Source organism: Symphalangus syndactylus, chromosome 6, assembly GCF_028878055.3.
Source record: "Symphalangus syndactylus isolate Jambi chromosome 6, NHGRI_mSymSyn1-v2.1_pri, whole genome shotgun sequence".
Lineage (NCBI taxonomy): Eukaryota > Metazoa > Chordata > Mammalia > Primates > Hylobatidae > Symphalangus > Symphalangus syndactylus.
In genome coordinates, this window is record NC_072428.2 from 89,320,709 (window position 1) to 89,340,940 (window position 20,232).

Here is a 20,232-nt window from a genome sequence, read left to right on the forward strand (position 1 = left end):
TTTAAAGATACAGAACATTTGGGCATTAGCTTCCTAAAAGACTGAAATATATATACAGACATGCATGTGTACACACACACAAACGCTTTCCAGGGACACAGAAGCATGCCTGATTACATTTTTTTTTTAAAGCTTGTGGGGTGAAGTTTCTAAGAAGCATACAAAAATAATTTAAAAGAAACACAGGAAATAATACATCTCTGATACCCTTTTCGTTCTGTTTTTTTTGAATGGAGAAGTGATCATTCTGCCCTGAGACTTCACAGAATTATTTGGCACAAACCCTGCACTTGAGTGGCACAGCAGCTTCTGCTAATAATTTCAAAGGAATATAAAACAATCTATCAAATCCTATAGTGAAATCATAACATCATTTTCCAGGTTGGTTCTCAAAAACCTTAAGGGAAGGTTTTGCTCTTGGACAAGCTTCAGTTTTCTGTCTTCCAAGAGACCAACAGGTTTAGTTTGGAGTGCTACTTCTCAAATGAATACCTTGCAATAACTTGATACATATTCTTAAGATTTCTAGGCATCTATAGAACAGTGGAAACATCTTACACTAAATGCATTTTTGGTTTTAACAAAGCATTATACAATACTTTGTAAAAAAAAAAACAAATATGTGTGTTTTGTACATTATTTATATCATTTATGTATATATATAAAATATATATAAAACTTGCAGAAATGTTTTTCTGGAAATGTTATTATTTAAATCACTTTGTTTATATCATGTTTACATGAGTATATTCTAGAAAATATTAGAATTCAGATAATGAAAAGTGGCAGACTACTATTCTATAATACATGAGACAAATATCTTAGAACTTCAGAATCATTCTAAAACATTGAAACCCTTCAACTGTCCTGTATGTGTCTTTGTGATAGCTGGTTAACTTCCTGAATTTAAAAAAAAAATTGCAAACTTATCAGCAGTAGAGTAAAACCTTCACTTTGGAATTTCCACATTTAAATTTTGAATAATAGAGAAGTCTGACTTACCTATTAAACTTCATTTTAGCCCTGACACTTAAGTAGCAGCATTAAAATTTGCTTCACATTATGGAGCAATTACAATTGACTTGATAAAATACTTTACCTTGTGGTTATGCAGAAAGAAATCTTTCACCCTTCTAACTCTCCTATGTAGGTTTAGTTATCATGAGCCCTGCCTTTATGAAAGCGTCTATCATCCTCACTGTTCTCCAGCAAACAAGGAAGGACTCAAACATGTTTACTGTGATCATCCCATTTCAGATTCTGAATGTCACTTTTCTTTGTATTCTGGGGTTGTGAATTAAGTAAACAATAGTAGGTATGGAATCTTAATTGCTACGGAATGTCACTCTCAAAAGACACCACTAGCCCTGCCACTGTTGCACTGCTCAATTTGTACTTAGATCCTTCTCAGACATGATGTTTTGCTGGCTTTTGGAGCCCAAGGTCTCTCAGCTGTGTTAGGTAGGTATGCAAACTGTCCTGTTCTACAGTGCCCCAGTTCCTGGGTAAAGACAACAAATCTAAACTGAAATGTTTATGTTTTCTATGTTTTGGCACACTCTGCAATTCTCCTGTTGTTAACCACGCTGTGCTTTTGTGTTCAGAGTGAATACTCTAAGCATATTTATTTTCCCAAGCTGCATTTACAAGGCTTGGAGTGGCATCCTCCATGTAATGTATTCCAAGGACTAAGAACATTTTCTGGACATGATCCAAGATCATTGCTAGGCCTGTTTTCCTCTCATTTTCAACAACCCCTCCGGGGAAATTGGGTAATCACAATAGCCAGGAGGAAAGGAGCCTGCAGTGAACAAAAATTCGAGGTGAAATAAATCCATAAAAACATGGAAACCACACCATTTCTGGAATCCCAAATTAAAAGCACCAAGTATTTCCCAAGCTGTAGAGAAGCACATCCCAAAAGATTGGTTTTTATAATAAGCTTTCAGTATAGACTTTTCTCTTAATTTTCTCTTCTTTGATTATCCTACATTTGTCTGTTCTGTTGATTTTTGGCTATTTGGCATCTCATTTTTATCTTAATTTTCTTTCAGAATGGTACCTGGTTTTAGGTATGTAAATTTGTAACTGTCTCCAAATCAACTTCATACAATTCCACAAAGAAAAGCACAAATATCTCTAAATTAGAAGAAACTATAAGTTCATTAGCTCTTCTACTACTTTTATGGATGTGCTCATTTTATCCACTTAACAGATCCTTGTTTTGATGGGCATACCACCCCAATGACAGTTTGACACACAATAATGGGTCTGCAAATATCATCAAAAAATCTTTCAGCCAAAACTAAACCTTATTCTGCTACTTAGTCTCTTAACCTCACATTTAGCACCCTAAGTATTAAATATTTTAATTCTTCAAACTATTAAAATTCAAAAAGTTAAGATGAAATTTGTGCTATTTACTAATTTTTCCCTGGCTTATCTGCCATGTCATCTAGGTTAGGTGAAAAATAAAAGAAATATAGCAGTGGTTTTCTTTTTAAGTCTTTTGATGCAAATTAATTACCTAGAATACTTTTTTTCATGATACCAAAAAAAAAGGCTACTATTGAATATATCAGTCTCCAGACAATCTAGGTGAATAAGATTTAAACTAAGAATAGGCAATTTCTATTTTAGAGTAATCCAACACATGAGTGTTAAGGTGTATGTTGAGGGATTTGCTTCTATTTGTACACATGAAGCACAATGAATAAATCTGACAAAATTCAGCCATCTCAGTTAACTGAATTATAACCTCTAAGGACTAATTCAATACGCTTAAGCATTTTCCAGAGGAAAGAAAGCAACTTTTCAAGACTTCACAACTCCACATCTATAATTCATCTTGTGTAGTGAGGAGCACCTTGTTTTCCGGAAAGCCTTGGCTGGTTAGTTTCCAGAGATGCCCTTTAACACTAAGTTCAGCGGGAAAGATTCGAAAGTTTCTCCATATGTTGATGTGGAGCTATTAATGTGGTATTGCCTCTAAAAATGTCAAGGTACTATTTAATATTCTCATTTAATTAAATAGAGAGTGTTATCAGAACGTACATTTGCCCAGAACTCATGAAAATGTGCTCCTTTGTTGAACAGCAGTGGGAATTGATTTTTCTATCATCATCTATTCTCTATTCCAATCCCCACTGCTTATGTATAAGAAGGCGGAAGCCTACAGCCTTGCTGCTGGAGGCCCTCTTACAACCTCAAGGAAAGCCAGCCTGTGTCAAACCCACCATCCAAATAAGGAGAGAGTAGAGAAAGTTAAGAAGAGCCAGCAATCTGATCCACCTGTGCCGGAAGAGTGCTAACACTGGAGTTTTCAATTCTGTGGGCAAACCTGTCCTCCTATTGTTTCAGCTAATTTAGGTTTGTGAAGGGAGAATAAATCTTGGGACCCCAAAATCACTAAGCTAAAAGGAAAAGTCAATCTAGGAACTGCTTAGGGCAAACTTGCCTCCCATTCTATTCAAAGTCATTCCTCTGCTAGCTGAGATAAAAGCTTATCTGATTGCCTTCTTTGGAGAAGCTAGTCAGAAACTCAAGAGTGCAACCATTTGTCTCTTATCTACCTATGACCTGGGACCCCCTGCCAACTTTGAGTTGTCCTGTGTTTGCTTTGTGTTGTCCCACCTTTCCAGACTGAACCAATGTTCATCTTACATATGTTGATTGATGTCTCAGGTCTTCCTAAAATGCATAAAACCAAACTGTGCTCTGACTACCGTGGGCACATGGGATTAAATTAACTGAGATCTGTCTTAGGTATTTAGGGTTCACAAGTTGAAAGCACCCAAGCTGATACCCTGTGATTCTATTTAAAACATAGGCATTAGATCACAGGTATTTTTAATAAACTAAAACACTTAATCAAACTTCTAGCTCGTGAGTGCAGTCAAGAAACATGGCTTAACCAGGTCTCTTAAAGGAGGAGAAAAAAAGTGTTTTTGCAATATGGTTTTCTACACTCTATGTAACAAATATAGATATTAATATAACATGAAGCACATATACCATGTGACTGTATTTTACTCATTTATATAGCTTTAGAATATTTTAGTGTTCCACTTATAGAAAGGATTCCAAAATAGCTCAATTCATCATTTATTCATTCATAAGTAGCAAGAGAGTAGGTCACAATGAAACTCCCTATAACATATTACTGGGGATCATGCTGGTAGTGTTTAGCATTATATTCCAGAGTTTTAAATAGTGCCTGATACCTAATAGGTGCTCAAATGTGTTTTTTTTTGTTGTTTTTTTTTTTTTTTGAGACGGAGTCTCGCTGTCGCCCAGGCTGGAGTGCAGTGGCGCGATCTCGGCTCACTGCAGGCTCCGCCCCCCGGGGTTCACACCATTCTCTTGCCTCAGCCTCCCGAGTAGCTGGGATTACTGGCGCCCGCCACCACGCCCGGCTAATTTTGTGTATTTTTAGTAGAGATGGGGCTTCACCGTGTTAGCCAGGATGGTCTCGATCTCCTGACCTCGTGATCTGTCCGCCTCGGGCCCCCAAAGTGCTGGGATTACAGGCGTGAGCCACCGCGCCCGGCCTCGAATTTTTTTTTTAATTGATGCTGAATAAACAGTAACTCTATGTATCACAGCATAGATTTTTAAAAGGCATGCATGTATATGTCAAATACTTTTGTAGGAGAGGAAGTACCTTTATTTATTCGAGTATCTGATCAAGTTTAAATGCACTGATGATTTTCCAGATGTGCATTTTTTTATGTTTAATAGAGAGCATGTTTGTAATGGAATAAAGAACAGATGTACTCTTTTTTAAGCAAAAATCTCGATGTAGTAAACAGGTAAATAGTTTGATTATTCCACATTAGAAAATATTCTTATAAAGGGCTTTAATTCTTCCCTTTCACAGGTATTTATTAACTATAATACAAGAATGAATGACGTGCTTCTAACAATGAGCTTTTCCCAAATATTTTAAATGATGCAATGTACCAGTTGTGTTTATGTATCCATTGGCAGAAACAGACATATTAATTAAAATAAAGTTTTGTAAAATGTATTAAAATAATTCAGTCACACCAAAAAGCATGATTGAACATTAAATGTGTATCATTAAGTAGTTGTATTGTTTTGCTTTTGCCTGTTGAAAATCCTCTCCAAGTCTTCTGAATATTTGTACTCTACCACCTAATTTTTTTTTACATGCCAATCTACTATCTCTTTAAAGGCTAACACACATGATCCCTTGATAACAGTTTGATTCCTTTGGGTTGTTTAGTGTTCTGGACTGCTCATTTATTCTGTTAAAGAGCAGTGGGTCTGTAGTCTAAGTAAAAAAAGCCCCTCTTTTAAGGGAGGGGGTCAATATGGTGTACTAATTGGAAGCTTAAGCAAGGACCCCTGGGAATTGGCTTTTCTGTTCCAAGGAGAATTAATTCCAAGAAAATAACCTAAGTTCTCTCTTTGTACTTGTTTCCATCTGTGAGATGAGACATATCGTCAACCACAGGGGCATAGCCTAGTTGAACTGATGTACTAGAGGATTCAAAAATAATTTCATCATTTGCAGAATTACGAGGCAATTGATAAAACATAAAGAAAAAATTTAAAATATAATCAAATGTAGCATTGTCCTGTAAAAACCTGAGTCGGACTGATTCTTTCAATCTCAAGAGAACCTTTAATATGATGAAGTCTTAAATATCAAAACAAAATGCATAAATGCCAAAACCCAGGAGAAAAGGACAGTAAATAGAAACTTGTAATAGTCTGTCTCAGGAGAGAATGCTAGCTCTGCTTCTGCTATTGACTGTGATAAAAACAAAAAGTTGGAATCAACAGGGAGATAAGATGAATGCAATACTTACATATGAAGAGGTACAGAGAAGACTGTAGTTTATATATAGTGTAAACCAATAGAACTTGTTAGCATGTAAAACGCTAAAAGCATGACTAAAATCAGAAAGGGCAAAATTTTTGTAAATGTACTACAGGGACTGAATACTCAAACAAAGGTTGACAATATGTTCCCTAATGTCTTTCCCATGATTGCAAAAATGTGCTTTTCAAGTAAATTGGTTTTTTAATACACTTGTGTATCAGATTACGTGGTATATTAAGACATAAGATTTTAAAAATACATAATACTGTAAAATCTTACACATATATGAATAGTTTGTAATGTAAAACAAAATTATTAAATTATACTATATATACATAAATTTATCTATTAATTGGATAGAAGCATTAAAGCTAAATTTGCAGAGCATTTTTACTGGCACATAGATAATAGACTGTACTAGTTTTATTTTCTCATGCTTTAAATATAGTACAAATCATAAAGCACATACTGTAGATTTAAGCTAAGGCAATGGCCTGGTAACCGGCAGACAGTGTAAATTGGAAATCTAAAAATACATTCAGAATTTAAGCTTCATTTTCATGTAGTTCTAGACCATTATAAATCATAATTTATTATTTTCAAAATTTGACAAATATTTAGTTCAATAGTGTAAATAATATAAATACTAGTATGATAGAAGAACTTATCTGAATATTCTTACCAGCAAAATATGGAGATTTGCCACAATGCCAGCTAAGTTAGTTTTGCAGTCACTGATAAATTGGGTTGCCATAGCAAGCCCATAGTCACTGAGTTTCTAAGCAACCTGAGACTCCACAGACTGCAGATAGTTAGGAGTTCACTGATCTTTCATCATCCCTTAAGGAAAAATACAAAAATCTGTGGTACCAAACTCAATGGCAGATCCCCTGATTACCCAGGAGAGCAGTGATTTCCATAAAATACCCCTTTGTATTGATACTCATTTAATTTATTGAATAATAATATTTGTGTTGGGGAATTATTGGATTACTCACAGTGCTAAGTGGATGAAATTAGTTACAGAAAATGGTCAGTGCCTGGTATGTATTGGGCAGACAAATATTTGTTGAATCAATGAACGAAATGCAATATATCATCCAATTCTTTAGAGACAGTCATTTATATAATAGCCTTCATAAATTCCTTGCCTTTTAATATAAACATATATCTGTTTAGTAGCATTACTATATAGTACATCACTTCAATTTCTTTGTTTCTAATTATTGTAGCATAGGTAATGTGGGTAATTATAAATCAGTAATTCCTTGAGGTCTTCTGTTGAAATATTTAATCACAGCTTGTCTAGAATACTTGAGTCCCAATACTAGCCATCCAAATGACAAACAGAATTGCATAGATCTGAAATACAAGCAAGGTTATGATTTTTTGAATGAGCATGCATTAGCATTTCCTGCGTCTGTCTATAAACACCTTCTTCAGTCCCTTATCTTCACACAATGCCCACTGCGGCAAACCATGGCCTCCTGTACTCCCTTTTAATACATCAGGCTCAGTTTCCAACTGTTTTAGATAATCACAACAAAGTTAAGGCATGTAGTTTGTTTCTGTAGAACAATGTATCACAATACAAGTCCAAATAAAATGTAACCAATAGAAATAATCATGTGTGACCAGCAAAACAATTATACCTGTAATCTGTAAAATTTTAGCTAGTTCCAGTACCCCCTATTTTTCTATATTTCCCAGTATCATTCTGTGTAGCTAATTCTTACCATGGAAAGCATGTTAGAAATGGTTTGCAAATTGAAAACTGTCTTTAATGCTTAATTTTTCAAAACAGTACTTCATACATCCTATTGGCTGTTGTAACAAAGATTCACTAGCCCAAGCCAATCCAATACAGTGACTAAATTATCTAACCTGAAAGTAAAATAAATTGAACGTTCAAAGTCACCTCTCAAACGAGTCACAGTAGTCACTGTGACCATGCCAGGAATCCCAGCAGCAGAAACTGCGTGTGACCTCTACTTGTCACTATTGAACATCAAAAGCAGGGGAGGACAGATTCTGTTTGCTCCAACATTGAGAAGTCAACCACTCTGTCTTACAATATTAATATAAGAGAAAACCTAAATTTTTATAATCATATTCATTATAATACATCTTTGGCTAAAAAATGACTATCTATATCTTAACAGTCTTCCTAGGATACACTAGGAAGTATATCCTACTATTGTATTACTGTATTTTTGGTAGAGACAGGAGACAGGGTTTTGCCATGTTTTCCAGGCTGGTCTCGAACTCCTGGCCTCAAAGTGCTGGGATTACCATGTCTGGCAGGATATATATATTCCTAAGAATAAAAGATGGCTGCACACGAATTTGCCCTATTAAGATATTCCTCCACTGTTGCATGCATATAAGCATATGTATTTTGGAGTGCTTAGATTATTTCAAATGTTTTTGAATGCATTCTTACCACTTATTAACGTAACAATTACTGAGAACTCATAGTAAAAATCATTTGACTCATCCCTCTACTTTCTTTTAGATACAACTTCTTATTTAAAAGTTTGAAACAGGCTGCCTAAATGCCTACAATACCCCATAAATTCTACTCCCTGAGAGAAGAGAGAGAAATGCAAATATATATTAAACTGGACAAGAACAAAGCAAAAGTCAGATCAAAGTAGGAAATTTTAAGTATTGCAAGCAAAGTGTGAAATCTTACATATTTAGATTAGGTAACTTTACTGTGATTACACAGGCATAATTACCATTAGAAGTCCGATGAAAGAGCACAAGGCCACAAATGTTAATGCACTTTCAGAATGCTAGTTGGGAAGAGCAGGAAATTAACACCGAAGACTCTGGTTGTGTTTGCCCCAAGTGGTGGGTCAAATCACTGCTGTACATCAGTCAGTCCCACCTCCTAGTGTCCAAGAATGGCTGTGGAATTTTGATCGACACTCCTGTGAGACAGTGGTATTCCTAAACCAAAGTAAATCCAGCAGCCAGTGTTTGTTAACCTCTCCAGCTTAAAAATGAGCTGCTCTTCACCCTGGTTCTTTCCTTTAAAAAAAGAAACAATTACTCTGTGACGTCTAAAAGCACACAGAAACAGTCCCCTCTCCAGGGATATCCCTACTTTCTCATAGTAATTCCCTTGATTCATTCCATCCTGTGCCTTTGTTAGAGGACTTTACAGTCCTCCTAGGAACCACGTAACAACATGTATACTGGTCTGGGAGAAGAAACAAAGCATCAGTGAATATTCCAGTTTGTGGAAAGCTGGAGATGAGGGCAACCTTGGGCAGGGCCCTGCAAGACTAACAAGTTCAGGCTTATAATAGCTGTTTATTTTGCAATATGAAAGAATTAAGCAATATTTGGTGGGTACAATATTATATATGCAACACAAATCAAATAAATTAAAACAAAAATAAATACACCCTAAAAATATTAATTACAGTATATGCTAAATGAGACCAAAAATATGGCTTTTTCCCAGAACACTTAAGGCAGTCAAAGAATATTGATGACATACATTCTCATACACTCACATACTGAATTAACATTTATCACATGGTCACTATGTGCTCAGAACTCTGCCACAAAGTGGAAGAAAACATGACCCCTACTGTGAGGATTTCTATAATGTACTTCAAATACTTTGATATATATTATTGTGTATATATGAGAGTTTGGTACTTTTAGTCTACTTTCATGAAGTGGACAGTCACCCTGGTTGAGAACATTCATTCTAGAGCTGGTCCCTAGCCTTTAATAGAAGTCCAAAATTTAGTTATTTTTTATCTCTTTAGAACAGAAGATTGGCATAATAAATAATAACAATGAGATCTTCAATAGAGAAATTAATGGTATCAGAGATTCATGAACTGGCTAGAATTATTACTAGATAAGTCTCTACTTTTACATAACAGAGTAAAAAAAAAAAAGTCTACCAAGGACTGTTGTCTAAAGTTTAGTTCAGAGATTGCCTGTTGTCTAGCTATAGATTTTAGAGCATTCTTGGTTATGGAAGTTACCAATATTTACCAAGACAACCCAATAATGCTGTCTGTCCAAATTGGCCTAGGTAATTAAGTGTTGCTAGGTAGTTTCAAGGAGTTCATATTCTAGAGATGCAGCTTATAAACAGAGGACAATTCTTTATATAAATGCATGGGTAGAAGACCACAAAATCTCCTGGACTAATAGGAAATGCACATTTGTTCGGATATAAATAGCTGTGACTCATAGTTTAAGGAACTTTCCCCTACTTCTGTGTAGAATACATTTCTTCTCTTTCCTTTCTTGTTTTCTCACTGCAGACATCTAGTCCTACAAATGAGGGTTCAGAGACCCCCAGAGTTACAAACACTTGTTCTAAATCATCCTAATGATTATTTTTAAAAATGTAACTAGAATATTGCTTTGTTTTGCTCCTTTTTCTATTTCCACTTTTTATCTCTTTTTAACATCTTTCTCCAAGTTCTGCTGTAATGTTTGAGACAGTATTGCTTTAATTTTTGGTGGATGCCATTATTCTTCTTTGATCTCCTTCAGCAATGCTACTGATGTAGGATTTTTCTTTTTGGTCACTTTGCAAGCCGGGGACCCTCGGCGAGCCATGCCCCACCTGGGCCTCTCTTGGCCACACTGGCGTGTCCCAGCTTATACCAGCATTAAGTGGTTCACAAGCTCTTGTCTCGTGCCCCAGAAGAACGAGGATATGGTGAATATTGAAGGATGAGGAAGACAGAGAATAATTTTATTGAGTGATGGAACAGTTTTCAGCAGAGAGGAGATGCAGGGGTGGTTCCCCTACCTGAAGGTGGGAAGTCCCCCATGTGGCTAGGTCTGGGGCCTTTTACGGACTCAGAATGAGGAGTGTATGCTGGTTGTAGAAAAAGGTTAAAGCAAAGACACCAAAGGTGGGCACGACAGTGTAAAAAACCAATTTGGAAAGGGAAGATACATATAAAAATAGGTGAAGGGTGGGGATCAATCAGAGGAAAGCACGCCAAACAGGAAGACAAGTTCTCAATGCAGTCTGAGGGTTTAACTCGTAGCGTGGCTTTCAGGCTTTAAACTGTCTTCAGCTAGAGGTGGGATTTCAGCGGGGACCTGCCGCTATCTGCCTAGGCATTTGGCTGCCTCTTGCCACTCTCACTAGTTAACTTAATATTAAGCTCCTGGATAACTGGAATAATTTATACCTCTTTTTCATTTCCATACACTGTTACCAGTGCCCTGTTACTAGTATGAAGTTAATTTTTAAAATTATTTTGATTCTCTAGTGTTCTTTGGATTTTTTAAAAAAATATATATGACCTTTACATTATTTAAATTATTAAACATAATACCTTATTTTTGTTCTAATACATTTATTTATTTTGTCCCTCACATGTGAGACAACTTGAAAAATTCTATAAAAGGATACGGAAGGGGACAAATATTTATTCACCTATTACCACGAGTCAGCTATCATGTTAAATGCTTCCATGTATTATTTGTCCCAAAGCATTCTATAAATTATTGCTAGTTACATGTTTACAGATGAGATAACACCAGAAAATGTTAAGAAAATTAGATAAATGTAAACATGCCCAGAATATAGGCATCCTCTGCAGATACTGGAAGTTTGGTTTCAGACTGCTGTAATACAGTGAATATCACAATAAACTGAGTCACACAAATTTTGTTTCCCACTGCATAGAAAAGTATGTTTACCCTATACTGTAGTCTATTAAGTGTGCCATACCATTAAAAAATGTACATACTTTAATTTTAAAATACCTTATTGCTGAAAACAAGCTAACAATTATAACAATCTTTTTGCTGGTAGAGAATCTTGCCTGGATATTGATGGCTACTGACTGATCTAGGTGGTGGTTGCTGAAGGTCGGGGTTGCTGTGGCAATTTTTTAAAATGAGACAATAGAGTTTGTCGCATCACTGGGAAAAATCATTTGCCTTTTCTATAGCATGCAATGCTGTTTGATAGCATTTTACCCAAAGTAGAACTTCTTTTAAAACTGGGACAATCCTCTCAAACTCTGCCACTGCTTCATCAACAAACTTTATGTAATATTCTAAATTCTTTGTTGTCACGTGTGGTGTTATGATATATATTGGTTTTTGTCCACCTTTTCTGGTTCATATTTCCCTTAGCCCTAGTTACAAACTTTTTGTTATCATGTATATCAGGCCTCAGAAAACAGAATCTCCCTCCAGCCCTCCTTTCACTTGCCCCAAGGCAGGACCCTAATCTTTCCCCTCCCTTCTGATTGTTAGTGTCAAGACTCTCCCCAGAGAGGATCCCACCCTATATCCTGGGAGAAGGAATGCTGAAGTCAGGAAGCTTCCATAAAAACTCAAGAGGACTGGGTTTGGTGAGCTTCTTGATAGCTGAATGCTGGGACGTTCCTAGAGGGTGGCATGCCAGGGAGGGCATGGAAGCTCCACACACCTTCCCCCACACCTTGCCTGATCCATCTCTTCATTTGTATTCTTTATAATACTGGTAGACATAAATAAGCATTTCCCTGACTTCTGTGAGCTGCTTCAAGCAAATTAATCAAACCCAAAGAGGGGGTAATGAGAACCCCAACTTGAAGCTGGTCGGTAGTCCTGGAAGCTTGGACTTGTGACTAGTGTTGAAAGAAGCGGGCAATCTTGGGGACTAAGCTCCCAACCTGTGGGATCTAACTATTTCCATGTAGATAGTGTCGGAACTGAGTTGGATGACATCCAGCTGGTGTTTGCTGCTTAGTGTGTGTGTGGAAAACCCCCACACTTCTAGTCATGGAACTCTGCTTTTGTGATGATTGTTGTGGCATGAGGCAGAGGAAAAACATGGTTTATAGAGTTTTTCCCTACACATCATGTCAACAATGTTCATAGCATCTTCACCAGGAGATTTCATCTAAAAAAAAAAACAAAACAAAACAAAAAAAAAAACACTTTCTTTGCTCAATTAGAAAAGCTACTTCTCCTTCACTGAAGTTTTATCATGAGATTGCACCAATGCAGTCACATCTTCAGGCTTCACTTCTAATTCTAGTTTTCTTGCTATTTTCACCACATCTATAGTTATTTCCTTCTCTGAAGACTTGTAACCCTCAGTCATCCATGATGGTTGCAATCAAGTTCTTCCAAACTCCTGTTGATGTTGATATTTCAACATTTCCTATGAATCACAAATATTATCAATGGCATCTGGAATGGTGAATTACTTTCAGTTGGTTTTCAATTTACTTTGTCCAGATCCATCACATGAATTACTATCCATGGAAATTATAGCCTTTTTTTTTTTTTTCTGTTTTGAGACAGAGTCTTACTCTGTCACCCAGGCTGGAGTGCAGTGGTGCAAAATAGGCTCACTGCAATCTCTGCCTCCCAGGTTCAAGTGATTCTCCTGCCTCAGCCTCTCGAGTAGCTGAGACTACAGGTGTGTACCATCATGCCTGGCTAATTTTTGTGTTTTTAGTAGAGACAGAGTTTTGCAATGTTGGCCAGGCTAGTTTTAAACTCCTGACCTCAAGTGACCACCCGCCTCCTATTTCTTAAGTAATTAGTCTTGAAAGTCAAAATGACTCTGATCTCTGGGCTACAAAACGGATGTTGTGTTAGCAGGCATGAAAACAACATTAATTTTATTGGACATACCCATCAAAGCTCTCAGATGACCAGCTGCATTGTTAAACATCAGTTGTATTTTGAAAGAAATCCTTTTATCCTGAGCAGTAGGTCTCAACAGTGGGCTTAAATTATTCAGTAAACTATGCTATAAACGGATGTGCTGGCATCCAGGCTTTGTTGTTCCGTTTATAGAGCTCAAGCAGAGTAGACTTTGAATCATTCTGAAGGGCCCTAGGATTTTTATAATGGTTGTAAGCATTGATTTCAATTTAAAGTCACCAGCTGCATTAGCCCTTAACTGGACCGTCAGCCTGTCCTTTGAAGGTTTGAAACCAGGCATTGACTTCTCCTCTCCAGCTATGGAAGTCCTAAATGGCACGTTTTTCCAATGGAAGGCTGTTTTGTCTGCATTGAAAATCTATTGTTTAGTGTAGCCACCTTCACTAATGACCTTAGTTAGATCTTCCAGAAAACTTGCTGCAGCTTCTTCACTTGATGTTTTATCTTGCACTTTTATGTTATGGAGACAGCTTCTTTCCTTAAACCTCATGAATCAACCTCTGTGAGCTTCACACTTTTCTTCTGCAGCTTCCTCGCCTCTTTTACTTTCATAGAATCAAAGTGAGTAAAGACCTTCCTCTGGATTGGGCTCTGTCTTACAGGAATATTGTAGCTGATTTAGTCTATCCAGACCACTCAAGCTTTCTCTATATCAGCAATAAGGCAGTTTGACTTTCTTATCCTTCGTGTGTTCACTGGGGTAGCACTTTTAATTTCCTTCAAGAACTTCTTCTTTGCATTCACAACTTACCTAACTGTTTGGTGTCAGAGGCCTAGTTTTCATCCTATCTTAGCTTGCAATATGCCTTCCTCACTAAGTTTAATCATTTCTAGTTTTTTTATTTAAAGTAAGAGATGTGTGACACTTCCATTCACTTGAACATTAGAGGCCATTGTAGGGTTATAAATTGACCTAGTTTCAATATGGTCATGTCTCAGGGACTAGGGTGGCTCCAGGAGAGGGAACGAGAAAGGGGAACAGTGTAGCAGTCAGAACACGAACAATATTATGTTTGCTGTCTTATATGGTACAGTTTGTGGTGTCCCAAAAGAACAATAGTAACATAAAAAATTACTGATGACAAATCACCATAACAGATATAATAACAAAAACGTTTGAAATACTGCAAAAATGACCAAAATGTGACACAGAGACATGAATTGAGCTCATGCTGTTGAAAAAAATGACACCAATAGACTTGGTCAAAGCAAGGTTTCCACAAACCTTCAATTTGTAAAATAGTAATAGCTGCAAAGCACAACAAAATGAGGTATGCCAGTAGTATGCGGTAGGTGACCTTGAGGTTATGCATCCAGTTGGCTGGTGATATCAAAGATTAGTAGGAAAACATAAGGATATGATATAGTTTGAATAGTTGTCCCCTCTGAATCCTTGTTGAAATTTGATCCCCAATGTTAGAGGTGGCGCCAAATGGGAGGTCTCTGGGTCATGGGAATGGATCCCTCATGAATGGCTTGGTGATGTCCTCCTGGTAATGAATGAGTTCTTACTCTATTATTAAATAGTTCCCATGGTATCCAATTGTTAAAAAGAGTCTGGCACCTTCCTTCCCTCTCTCTCCATGTAATGCCTGCTTCTCCTTCCCCTGCTGTCATGGGTGGAAGCTTCCTGAAGCTGCTATCAGAAGCAGATACTGGTGCCATGTTTCTTGTACAGCCTCCAGAACCATGAGCCACAAATAAACCTCTTTTCTTTATAAATTACCCAGTCTCAGGTATTTTCTTATAGGAACATAAAACTGACTAAGACAGAATGCACGGTAAAGTACAAGAATTTTCTGGTTCATGTCTAAATCCTTGCCTTTTGTCAATATAAATCTCTCAACAGATGCATTTGTCTATACAACTTTGATGTTTTAAAATTATTTTTGTTATTTCCATATACAGATTTCAGTTAAAACATTTATTCACAGTCATTTATTTTAATAAACTAATTCTTCTTGAAACCAGATATTTCTGGGTCCAGAGAATTTAAACATAAATAAAATCAGTAACACCCTAGCTTAATGGTAATAAGCTTAGACTGACATTCAGAAAATTATAAACTAGCACAATAGATACTATCGTGGAAAGTTTATAGCACAATCTACAAAGGGAGAAGGTTTTAGGAGAGATGGCAAGCTCCGTAGAGAAAATGATATTCCAGCCTCTTTCTCAAACAAGAGTCAGAGATCAATTACCATCCATTGGCCAATGCAGTGGAGGGATAAAGGCAGAGGATATTTCCCCATCCATAGAAAGATTTAGCAATTTTTACCAGGGGCCAGGGACTTTAAAACATTAAAAAGTTGTCATGGTAGCTTCAAAATAAGTAAATCATTTCAAATTAATTGAGCATCTGCTATGTTCAGGCATTATTAGGAAAAAGCGTGTAATTTTCATCTTACAATTCAAAAGCAATTAGTTTTAAACTGCTAAAAGTTCTATGTTGACTTATGTGAAGAAGCACTAATACAGTCTAAAAATTCTGCTTCAGAGCACAAAAATTTTTACCTAATGCTATAAAGTGAAAAATTACTAGATGCATTTTATAACCATCTTTATTATTTGATAACTTTAGAGCTGACTTATTATATAAATATATCCAAGTTTAATTTGAAAATAATGAAAGCAAAGTTAAAGGTCTATATATAAGTTGGAAAGCATTTTAATGATTTTTAAATCTAAAACTATTCAAGCTTAAAATATTAGGAAATATTTATGGCAGTTATGAATTCCTTTGCTCTTTTGTTATGTAAATATTACAAAGAGTTTAGTATATTTCAATGACTCTTACTATGGATAAATGCGTATCATCTTACTGTGAATGTTAGGGGTGAGAAAAATCAAACACTTATATTCAGGCCTGAGAAAATGAGAAACCCGAGATTGTATAAATAACAATTCACAATAAAATAAAAAGTAAGACATTCTTAAAAGGAATTAAATACAGAATTTTTTTTCCATTTGAAAGCAAAGATTAAAATATTTTAAATAAAATTTTCTTTTTCACCCTAAAGCATTCCTAATGTCTGGATAGCCTATATTGTAGCACTATGTCACGGAAGTCAGCTTTTTAGAAGTGCTTTCTTCTAATCGCCTTTATTCTCCTCACTTTAAAAGTCTTTTGGCAATCCCATATCACTCATTTTAAAATCTATTTTTCAAGTGCCACATAAATACAATGCTTTTCTGTTGACTTTCATTTCCAAGCTCTACTAACTTTACCACGAGCAGAAGCCAGAGTGAGGGCAGCCCACTCCCTCCATGCGTAACCCACTCACTGGATTAGACAAAAATATACATAAAAAAAAAAAAAAACTCTTGCTCTCCCCTGTCAAATAAGTGATCCCCAAGGTCCCTGGACCACAGAGTAGACTCCTTTTGCCCTGAACTTATTTGAGTTCCAATGTTTAAGCCCATGAATAAATTTTCAGATATATGAGCAACCTCCTAGAATGAGGCCACTGGGGAAGTAATAATTTAAATTTAATTGCAAAATCCACCTAAATGGTATCTTGTGCCCCTTCCTCCTTTGGGCTAAGTAGAACCAAAGCTGTTTCTGGTGAGTGGCTTTTTTTTTTTTTTTTTAAATTGAGACAGTCTTGCTCTCTCACCCAGACTGGAGTGCCATGGTGAGATCTCAGCTTACTGCCAACCTCTGCTGCCTGGGTTCAAGCAGTTCTCTTGCCTCAGCCTCCTGAGCAGCTGGGACTACAGGTACGTGCCACCACGCCCGGCTAATTGTTTTGTTGCTGTTTTATTTTTAGTAGAGATGGGGTTTCGCCATGTTGGCCGGGCTGTTTTCGAACCTCAGACCTCAGGTGATCCACCCGCCTCGGCCTCCCAAAGTGCTGGGACTACAGGCATGAACCACCATGCCCAGCCTAGTGAGTGCTTTAAAAGTCATTGCACTTAGGTGCAGAATCTGACTGGAAGACAGGTGACATAGTTTCGTTGTGTATTGATTGACTTTTTCAATAATCACATCACCCTTTTTATTCCTTGTAATATCGCTTCATAATTAATTTGTGAAATAATGATAATCTTTTCAGAAACATATTTATTGAAAAGCCCAAGTTGTATTCTTTTACACTAGTAGCTAATGCTGAGAGTGTTTACTGCAGACCAGACAGTGCTTACCACAAACAAGACCCTATTCTGAAAACATTATAGGGCCATCTAAACTGATTTTCACAACACTCTTTAAGTGTCACTATTTTCACAGTATTACAAATGGCAAAAATGATGCTCTGTGAGGTTAGCTAAATTGCTCAAGGTCAAACAGTGCTGAGCTAAGAGTTAAATGCTGGCTGCTGCATTCAGACCCTGAATGCAGGGTCTAAATATATATATCACACTATAATCTATTACTATCCATATGAAACAATGTAAAAAAAACCAAAAGCATTTATGAAATTTATAAAATTTGTCCTAACAATATTCATGAAAGAACATGTACTGTGCATGACAGAAAATAGTAATAATCTTTACATAAATGGAATAAAATTCTGTCCTAAACTAAGTAATTTTTGCAATGAATTTAGGCATGACCAACTTTTGGCACTTTACTATCTTATCAGTCTGACCTTTCTCTAATGACAAACCCCTAGAAGACCGCAGCACAGATGTAGTCGAAAAGAATATCATAGCCAAGTGAGAAACAGAAACTTCAGCATCCGACGTACGTTTGAAGAGCTTGTTTTTCTCACAACAATTTTTTTTTTTTTTTTTTTGGAGACAGAGTCTCGCTCTGTCGTGACACAATCTCGGCTTACCGCAAGCTTTTCCTTATGGGTTTAAGCAATTCTCTTGCTTCAGTCTCCCAAGTAGCTGGGACTACAAGCGCCTGCCACCATGCCCGGCTAATTTATTTATTTTTATTAGTGATGAGGTTTTGACATGTTGGCCAGGCTGGTTTCGAACTCCTGACCTCAGATGATCCACCCACCTCAGGCTCCCAAAGTGCTGGGATTACAGGTGTGAGCCACCGTGCCTGGCCCTGAACAGCAATTTTACTTTTTAAAAATTATTTTGAGGATACATATATTTTATGTATTTTTTTAACTTTTAAGTTCAGGGGTACACACGCAGGTTTGTTACATAGGTAAACTGTGTCATGGAGGTTTGTTCTACAGATTATTTCATCACCCAGGTATTAAGCCTAGTACGCATTAGTGATTTCTCCTGATTCTCTCCCTCCACTGTCCACCCTCTGAAAGGCCCCCGTGTGTGTTGTTCCCCTGTATGTGAGGACACATATATTTTAATTTTCAAAAATTGAACTCATGTAAATTAGAATAGGACCTACTGTGACAGAAGTTACTTCCACTCTTTCCACCTCATCTCTCCTCACTGAGCTCTGACTTTGTATCAGATATCTCATGTTTATGTGATTATAAAACCTCTCCCAAGCTACAGAGGTTGAATATTGATTAGTCTTAGCCACAATTCTCCTTGATAATGAGATGTATACCAAGCATATAACAAAATGCTGACATTGAGGCATAAAAACAAGTCAGCTACAGAGCTGCAGTGATAGTTTTCTGTTTTAAAAGACTGAAACAAGACAGAAACTTGTTTCTTACTGCCGTTAGGCATTGTTATATAAAGACATGATCCTTACAATTGCCGTAGCCACTTTGCACTTGTAGGGTAACAGTAAGAAAAACCAACCTAGGGCCCTATGAATTAAGTAATATCAATGAGCCTAAGGAGGATTCCAAGCTGGTTAATTCAGTCTGTTGACTCATTATATGAACAAATAAAAAGTACCCAAGAAACTGCTTCTTTTGGACTTTGTTACTTGCAGGCAAAATCATCCCAAATGATAACAACCGGAGACTTAAGAAAATGTTTGAGATTTATTTTCATAGTATTTGTCAAATAATAACTTTTCTCTAGAGAAATCACTTTAAAATATTGGACTGTCATACCATCTTGATAACACAATTATCTGCTCAAATTGCATATGTGTGTGCACATACACACACACAGATGGTCCCCAACTTAAAATGATTCAACTTACAACCCTTCAACTTCACAATGGTGTAAAAGCAATATACATTCAGTAGAAACCATAGTTCAATGCTAGATTTGATTAATTACATGACATAGTCCACATTTTATTCTAAAATATGCTCTGTATTAGATCATTTTGCCCAAATGTGGGCTAATGTAAGTGTTCTGAGCACATTTAAGATAAGCTAGGCTGAGCTATGATATCCAGTAGATTAGATATAGTAAATGCATTTTTACAATGATATTTTCATATTTTTAACTTACAGTAGCTTTATTGGGATATAACCCTAACAAAAAGTCAAGGAGTATCTATAGAATCAACTCTAAAGAACAAAGAAATACCACAAGATCTCCTATTGCCTGGAAAGATAGATTTCTTTTAAGGAAGAAAGTGTTATCTGTTAAGGCTTTAAAATCAAATCAAAATTAAATCAAAATTCAAAATAAAATTAAGTCCAAGATTCTATCCTTCCCAAAAACAGAATTATCCTGACAAATGAAAACTGAAATATAAAATTAACCAATCTGAAACAAAGAAAGCTATCACGGAAACCAAGAAAGAGTCTTCCATTTGTTTTGGTAAGACTATTAGAGAAAACTCCAAGAGTTTTCATGAAGCTTCCCGCCTTAGAATTTTTTGGGAGAAATTCTGAAGAGTAAAGAAATAATACAATTCCAAGTTGTGAGTT

The 20,232-nt window shown here is 36.4% G+C and overlaps 1 protein-coding gene across 2 annotated transcripts in view; it reads right to left on the reverse strand.

Annotated features, from left to right (window-relative positions):
* Window positions 1-20,232, reverse strand: part of CD36 (CD36 molecule (CD36 blood group)) — an 81,126-nt gene that overhangs the window by 47,455 nt on the left and 13,439 nt on the right. Inside the window, exon 1 of one of the 2 annotated variants that reach the window (XM_063642089.1) lies at window positions 8,593-8,691. The exons of the other annotated variant lie outside the window; for it this stretch is intronic. The gene's annotated coding sequence lies outside the window, so the exon portion shown is untranslated. Of the gene's footprint in view, window positions 1-8,592; window positions 8,692-20,232 lie in introns of those variants that run through there. 2 annotated transcript variants of the gene reach the window in all.